Source organism: Rutidosis leptorrhynchoides, chromosome 4, assembly GCF_046630445.1.
Source record: "Rutidosis leptorrhynchoides isolate AG116_Rl617_1_P2 chromosome 4, CSIRO_AGI_Rlap_v1, whole genome shotgun sequence".
Taxonomy (NCBI): Eukaryota; Viridiplantae; Streptophyta; class Magnoliopsida; order Asterales; family Asteraceae; genus Rutidosis; species Rutidosis leptorrhynchoides.
In genome coordinates, this window is record NC_092336.1 from 52,711,019 (window position 1) to 52,719,465 (window position 8,447).

The window sequence follows — 8,447 nt, forward strand, 5'->3', positions numbered from 1 at the left end:
TTTTATTTAATATATATATATATATATATATATATATATATATATATATATATATATATATATATATATATATATATATATATATATATATATATATATATATATAAATATGGAAAAGTTCGGGTCACTACAGCTGCTATGCTATTCATAATTGATTGAATGAATTTAAAGTTTACTATTGTTAATGCATGCTTTTTAATCCGGGACACACATGACATATATTTAGTATTTTATCATATTCAGTTATATTACTGTGTTGATTTCAATATAATATAAGTATATTATATATAGATAGATAGAGGATATGATAACCATCTCCTCAAATAACCTCCACAAATAACCGAATCATTATTAGTATTATTACAAATAGATATTTTTTTACAATAATAATTAATAATACATATCATTATATCTTTATTATTGAAATGATAATAATTAAGTCATATGTAAAATATATTAATTAATATATAAATATATATTTTTATCATACATAAATCTTGATATAAATTTTTGTTATAATAAATGATAAATAATAGATATATAAAATATATAAATTAAATATAATAAATTTATCTATATAATATATAATATAACAAGTGTAATATATATAAGCTTGTTCGATTACAATTATGTATATTAATAAATATACAAATGATATAGGTTCGTGAATCTGAGGCCAACCCTACATTGTTCAGTATCGTCGTATGAATATTTTTACTACAAAATATTGTATTGTGAGTTTCATTTGCTCTCTTTTTAAATGCTTTTGCAATATATATTTTTGGGACTGAGAATACATGCGCTGCTTTTATAAATGTTTGACGAAATAGACACAAGTACTTAAAAACATTCTACGATTGAGTTACGAATGCACCTGATATCACCACTTTATAGTCTGGTAATCTAAGAATTAGGGAACAGAAACCCTAATTGACGCAAATCCTAAAGGTAGATCTATGGGCCTTGACAAGCCCCAGTCAGAGAATTTGAACTGCTTTAGTACTTCGATTTTAGTATACAACCGACAGCTTTAAAAGATTTGATCTATTTGTGAGGTGTACACAACCGTCATATTTAAAAGAGTGGCCTGTTTGTATGCTGTGAGCATATTTGTGAATGCGGTATGCGGGGGATTTTCTAGATGCATTTTGTTAATGTCGATTACCAGGTGTTTATTTCGTATGAATGATTTTTATACACTTGCGAGTGTATGATGTTTATGAAAAATGGATATTTAAATCTTGTAGTCTATAAAAATGATGGAAATGATTATTGATTATGATAAACTAATAAACTCACCAACCTTTTGGTTGACACTTTTAAGCATGTTTATTCTCAGGTATGAAAGAAAACTTCCGCTGTGTATTTGCTCATTTTAGAGATTTTACTTGGATTCATTCATGGCATATTTCAAAAGACGTTACATTCGAGTCGTTGAGTTCATCATGAATATTATTAAGTCATTTATAATTGGATATATTATGAAATGGTATGCACGCCGTCAACTTTCGATGTGATGAAAGTTTATCTTTTAAAAATGAATGCAATGTTTGTAAAATATATCATTTAGAGGTCAGATACCTCGCAATGCAATCAATTATTATGTAACGTTTATAATCAATATGAACGGGGCATTTCATCTGCAGTCACCGCACGCACAAATCTCTTAGAGGTAGCATTCTCGCAGATCCGAATACAACTACAATTAGAAAACTATAGTATTGAAAGATATAAGATACTTCCTTAAGAACCGGAAGTTTCACAAATCGGAACATTGTGCCGAAGTTCTCTGGATTTTGATGAAAATGAATATAACACTGTAAAATCTTTATAAATAATTATATACAAATAAGAAATATATACATATGAGGTATAAAAAGTAAAGGCATAATCCTATTTTACCGACGATGAAATGTAATAGACTCTGTAAAAAGGTTAAATCTCTTTTACTAAAACCATTTCCTAACTACTAAAATACTTAAGTCTCACTAAAACCACTTCAGAAAGTGGAACACACACAAGTAGTGAATACCAAAAATCAAGATTTAGCAATACTAAGCCTACAGACCTTAAAGTATGGTGACTTTAAATTTACATAATTATTTTGTTGAACTTGGTAGGTGGCATAATAAAGATGAAAAATGGTCCCCTTCTATTGATTTTTCAATGAAAGTTGATATTCGTATTCGCATATACATTAAAAAACAACATCGAAACTATCTAATACCTCCTGCAACACACTAAAAGGGTTTACCTCAGCTAATACCATCATAGCTAAATAAACAAATGCCAACAGATGCATCAGCATGCCAACAACGACACTTATGCTCAAGAATAATGGTGTAAGTGATCTGCAATCAAGGAAGTCAACCAGCCTAAGGGAAAATCATATGTACTCGTATTATATGTATGTTTATCTATTATTGTTATTACTAAAATAACAACAAACATATTTTCAAACCAACTAAAGTTAAAGGACAAATCAAACGCTATGAAGTCGGAGTAATTTTCCAATCCTGTTCATCAATATTAAGAACCCTAAAAATTGAAATTAAAAACAAAACATAATTTACATGTATTAAAAGAGCTGTGATAAACATATATTATTTGTGAAATGTTATTTACAGATTTTAATATATGTAATTGATCGATGAAGAATCTGATCAGATCGGAGACGAAGTCAGAGTAGTTTACCAATCCTGTTCAGAGGATCATGCATCCCAATTAAAGTCACAAGTAATCATAACATCATAACAAAGTTATCTGCTACTACTATTAACTACTCCATGAGTTTCTATATTTAAGGTTATCAGTAGTCGTAGACTACAGGAGTCAAATCCAACCTCCAAAACAACAAACAACTGTTATTATCATAAAAGACACGATTTATTTGATATAAAAATTTATAGAATCTCAGATACAATAGAGTATCTGAGATTCGATTGCCAACCAAAATAACACATATAACTCACTGGATAATATTAATTCGAATTGTTACGGTGTAACCATTGGTGATCCAAAGTCAATCATCTACTCCTTTATAGCACTCAAGTATATAGGGATGACATCTTCATTTGGTGCATGCACCATGGGAACCTAAGGCAGTAATCGATCATTATGAAAACAAAATCACTCTAATCATTAGCCATGACTATCGACCCGAAAGAACAATGACCGGATAAAACAATGCCATCAATATTTTTGTTAACTTTCACAGCAAGTGGATACTCATTCATACCAGAAAAGTACCATAGCCATCCAGATACCTTCCGACCACCTTGTACCTAACATTAACAAAACCACATTAACATTTGACAACTTCCATTTCAGAATTGAATTCGAAATCGATTAATAAGATTGTGCCAGATATCAATCAACACAAATTATAATCAACGTAATATTGAATAAGAGCAAAAAGTAGTATATAGACACTTCAAATTAAATCAATGAGAGTATTATTGAATTACACCTTTAAGAATAGGAATACACTCAATAATTACCTTCATCGTTCCAGTTTCCTTAAACCAACGTGCGACTTAAGTGTGCATCAAACTATACAAGATAAAGAAGTTAAGTACACATATACGAAATTTAGGTGCCTCAAATTCAGCATCCATAGGTTATTTAAATTGCATAATACCCTTAACACAATACATCTAAAACCAAGTCCAAGAACCTACAATCTGGAAAAAAATTTGTTCTGTCATAAATACAAAAATGGTGACTATTATATCATGCGTAAATTGTAAAAGAAACACGAAAACTAAATAAGAGGTGATGTCTACATTACACTAATTCATCAATTCGGAAATATGAAATATGAAATTAAGAAAAAACTTGTATAACGCGATTCTATAACCTCATATTCACTAATGTACAACTTTCCCATATTTACAGCAATAAAAAGCATCAACATCAATGACAAAAAATGATTTTTCTGAACTAGACCGTAGAAAACAAAATACCAAATCAGTAAAGAAAAGTGATTAGGTCATGTGGTAAAGAAATGAACGTTTTGATCATTGGATTATCGCAAACGGGTCAAATCAGAGACCCAACTTTGGATGTTGTGATGAACAATCCAACTTGTATCAGTAAATAAAAGTGTTTATAACCTGAAAGACTAATTAGCATACAAGATGAAAATAACACAGTTCAGGTAGAACAATAAACATAATATAAAGGTATTTCTAAAACGCAACTAAATAGCGAATTACCCATTCATGAATAACAACGAAGATTGGAGAATCAACCTGACCGTATTTTGTACTTGATCTCAAATCAAAGATAGTTTTAAACTAAAATTATGAACGAAAAGCTTCCTTAACACATAATGACAACTATTACAAAAATCTATCAGGTTATGATTAACAAAATTGACAGCAATCAAAGTTTCTGCAAATAGAATCAAACCACAGCAATTGAAAACAAAAAAAAAATACATGAAATTAGGGCTAATTGTATGCCGTTTTTATCACAAATCATATAGCGTGACTTACATAGTGAAACATGGAACAGACAGCAATTAAAGTTCAGTATCAAACCTTTCAGAACCCTATATTTAAATGAAGCTATTTCGTATGCCCGAGAGACATATTAAATTAATGTGGCTAATATGTTTTGATCCAAGTCGGGTCATACCCAATAACAAGCTTACCGACACCTTATTCGTATTTGATCTTAGCGATTGGATCATTGATTAAATACGCGGCACTTGAACTTTAAGAAAAATGGTTTTCTTAAATATTACTTGATGTGTATATATATAAATTATGGAATAATTTATATAAGTTGGATTTAATTATTTATAGGTTAAATAATTAATAAATTTATGTTACATTTTATATAAATGGGTTTTATATAATAAAATGTACATAAATAAATATGGAAGTTTATAAAATGTTTTATAAAATTTAATTCTTTTATAAAACTTATTTTATAAAACAAATTTGGAAGTGGCATGGGAGTCTTAACAAGCATGCTATTTTGACTAGCTTTTAAGTGTTACTTCCAAAGATTCCATGTGAGAAGTACCAAGACCTCTTGGAGACTTAAACACTTGAACATACACATCAAATACTAGCAAAATACATCAAAAAAACTGCACCAAAACCTCCCAAATACTGCATTCTGGCCGTGGGGTTTTAGGAGCAAAGGAGGGTTCAAATTTGGTTTTTGCAAGCTCCATTCAAGTGTAATTAAATCCTAACTAAAGGCTAGGTGTTGGTGCAAAAGCTTGGGGTATTTCTCCTTGAGGTTTCATTCTTTTGGAACTCCATTCTTCATCATCTTCATCATCATTTTGGATTAACCCTCAACTAGCTTGAGGAGGTATTATCTCTAACCCACTTGTAGTTTGTAAGTATGTTTCACAACTTGATCCTAATTGAGATTTAACTTTAATTGGTTAAAGATTAACAAGTTCAATTGGTAATATTTTCATGCTTCCGCTTTAATTAGATTCATAAAATGTTTTACTCATTATGGAACTTGTTAAATCCCAATAATGGTATCTAGAGCCGAAGTTGATGGAATATGCTTCGAGATGATCTATTAAACCCACTATATTTTTGCATTTTATGAACATGCATGAAAGTAATATGCAAAAAATTTCGGGTTTGGGTGGGTTTGCTTTTTTGGCCGAATTCTTGGACACCCAAATGGCTTTTGGGTTGTTCCATTTTGGTCATATTTGTTGTATGTTAAAGTTCACAATCAATCCTTGACCTTGTGTTTGAATGGTTGAATTAATTCATTCATTTGGTATGTAATATTAATTCATTCATTTGGTTTGTAATAATATTATTTTGGTTATGTAATTTATTTTATATTTGGTATGTAAAATAGATTAGGTTGTAATTTCATTTTTTAGAGAAAAATGTATTAGGATATATTTTGTAAAAAATGATGAAGATGATGAAGACTTGAAGAACACAAGAAGAAGCATTTGGATGCAAGATTAAGTGGGAGATTTAAAATCTCCTACTTTGTGTTATAACCCTTTAATCGGTGGCATTTGTTTTCGGCTAAATAAATGTCTACCAAAATGGCTTGATTGTGAACATATTTGTTTTGCATGCATGGTTGTTTATTGTGTTTGTATGTTTGGTTGCTACAAGTATATCACAAGTTAACAACAAGCAAAATGACAATTTAATTGGTTAAATTAGACATTATTAACTACATGCAAAACGACAATTTAAATGGTTAAATTGAAATGGAAAAATGACATTAATAAATGGTTATTAAGAACACTAAAAGGATCACACATATAAAATGGTTTATATCAAGTAATTTTCTTAATTACAAGACTTGAAAATGGATTTCAAATGAACCATACACTAAATGCATGTTGGTATATGGCATAAAAGTTTTCTCAAACTAGAATTAATGAAAACTTAAAATCTCTTAATCAACAAGGAAAACAAGTTAAACGCCATCCTTTTGTGTGACACTTAAAAATATTAGGGAACTCATAATGGGATAAAGGTCACCTAACCGTTATGAGCAAACTAATATGATTAAGGTGAATTTCGCATGCTTGTGGGATAAAGGTCACCTAACCACTTGTATGTTAAATTTACACGTTTACACAAGTAGGACGACTTGATTTGGAAATCATGAACTTAAGGTCACCGAAGCATGAGGAACAAATAGGCGTTGATGGAATAAATATGCCATGCAAAAGGATTGCATGATTCCATAACTTAGAAGTTGCAAAAGGATTGCAATTGTCATATAATGACTACATGGCTAAATCAAATGACGGGATAAAGGTCACCTAACCGAAATTTGGTTTACCGTTGGATTCTAAAAATTAATAAATATCAATTGGATTTAAAGGGTATTGATTGTTAAATTAAAATTGATACTTAAACAACTTTGTTAAATTTTGTAGATGGCCGCCAATAACAACAACATTCCAAACGCACCAATCAACTTTAACAACCTAACGTTGAGGTCAATCCTCGAAAAGGAAAAACTCATATGACATGATCACACAATTGAAGGAGATGTTCCTTCAACAAGCTCATGTTGAGCGCTTCGAAACGGTTCGAGCGCTTCATGCATGTCGGATGGACGACTCCCAATCCGTTTCATCTTATGTCCTTAAGATGAAAAGCCTAATTGATCGAGCGAACCGTCTAAACTGCAACGTGTCTAATGAATTAGCCACGGACCTTATCCTTAATTCTTTGTCAAAGAGGTTTGACACATTTGTAATGAATTACAACATGAATGGATGGGATAAGAGCATTGGCGAATTACATGCCATGCTTAAGACGGCCGAAGCAAGCATGGGTAAAAGGGCTTCACCCATGTTTATGATCAATGAAGGCGGGTCCAAAAACAATAACACTTCTAAGCCGAAGGCGACTAAGAGGAAAGGACCCACCCACCAAGGCAAGGGCAAGGGAAATGGAAATATGGTTACCCCAACCAACAAGAAGAAAAAGCAAAGATTACCGGTAAAGCTAACCCCAAGGAAGATTCGTGCTTTGGTTGCAGTGAAATGGGTCACTGGAAACGCAACTGCCCGGTCTACCTAAAGGAGTTGAAGGAAAAGAGGGATGCAGGGCAAACCTCAGGTAATGTATGTATGGTATACATTGAGCTTAGTATTATTCTTCTAATACATGGGTATTAGACACAGGATGTGGAACTCACATTTGCAAATCTATGCAGGGGTTCAAAAGAAGTAAACAAGAAGCGGGAACATCAAGTCTCTACATGGGAAATGGAGCTAAGGTGCACGTAGTAGCTCAAGGAGACTTTATTTTAAAGCTTCCAAGTAGTTTGGAACTTATTTTGAAAAATGTTTTGTATGCACCCGATTTATCTCGAAACATTATTTCTGTATCCCGTTTGAAACAATGTGGTTTTAATCTTAATTTCATTAATGATGATATCCATGTTTCTTTAGATAATGTGTTCTATTTCAAGGCTTCGCCTGTGAATGGTATTTATGAATTGGTTCATGATGACACATCATACAATAGCTCAATATACCATGCAAACACCAAGAAACTCAAAAGGTATTTGAGTGATTCCTACTTATGGCATTGTCGCCTTGGTCACAAAAACAAGAATCGAATGCATACACTTCAAAAGAATGGACTTTTGAAATCAAATGAACTAGACTCGTTTGATGTATATGAATCTTGTTTACAAGGCAAAATGACTAAAGCACCTTTCAAAGGGACCTATGAAAGGGCTAAAGACTTATTGGGATTAATACATTCGGATGTATGTGAACCCTTTAAGCCCATGACTAGGAAAGGTGAAAGATACTTCGTTACTTTCATTGATGACTTCAGTCGTTTCGGATATGTCTACTTATTAAGACACAAGGATGAAACTTTTGAAGCATTCAAGGAATATCAAATCGAAGTACCAAATCAACTCAATAAGACAATCAAGGTACTTCGTACCGATAGAGGAGGTGA

General features: G+C 31.5%; 1 long non-coding RNA gene across 1 annotated transcript; it reads right to left on the reverse strand.

Moving 5' to 3' along the window:
• Positions 1–1,647: 1,647 nt before the first annotated feature.
• LOC139843765 (uncharacterized) lies at positions 1,648–4,340 on the reverse strand. The gene is made up of 3 exons (XR_011757699.1): positions 4,218–4,340; positions 3,501–3,683; positions 1,648–3,284 (listed from the first exon to the last, which is right to left on the reverse strand). It is a non-coding gene; the product is annotated as an uncharacterized lncRNA (long non-coding RNA).
• Between the last annotated feature and the right edge of the window lie 4,107 nt (positions 4,341–8,447).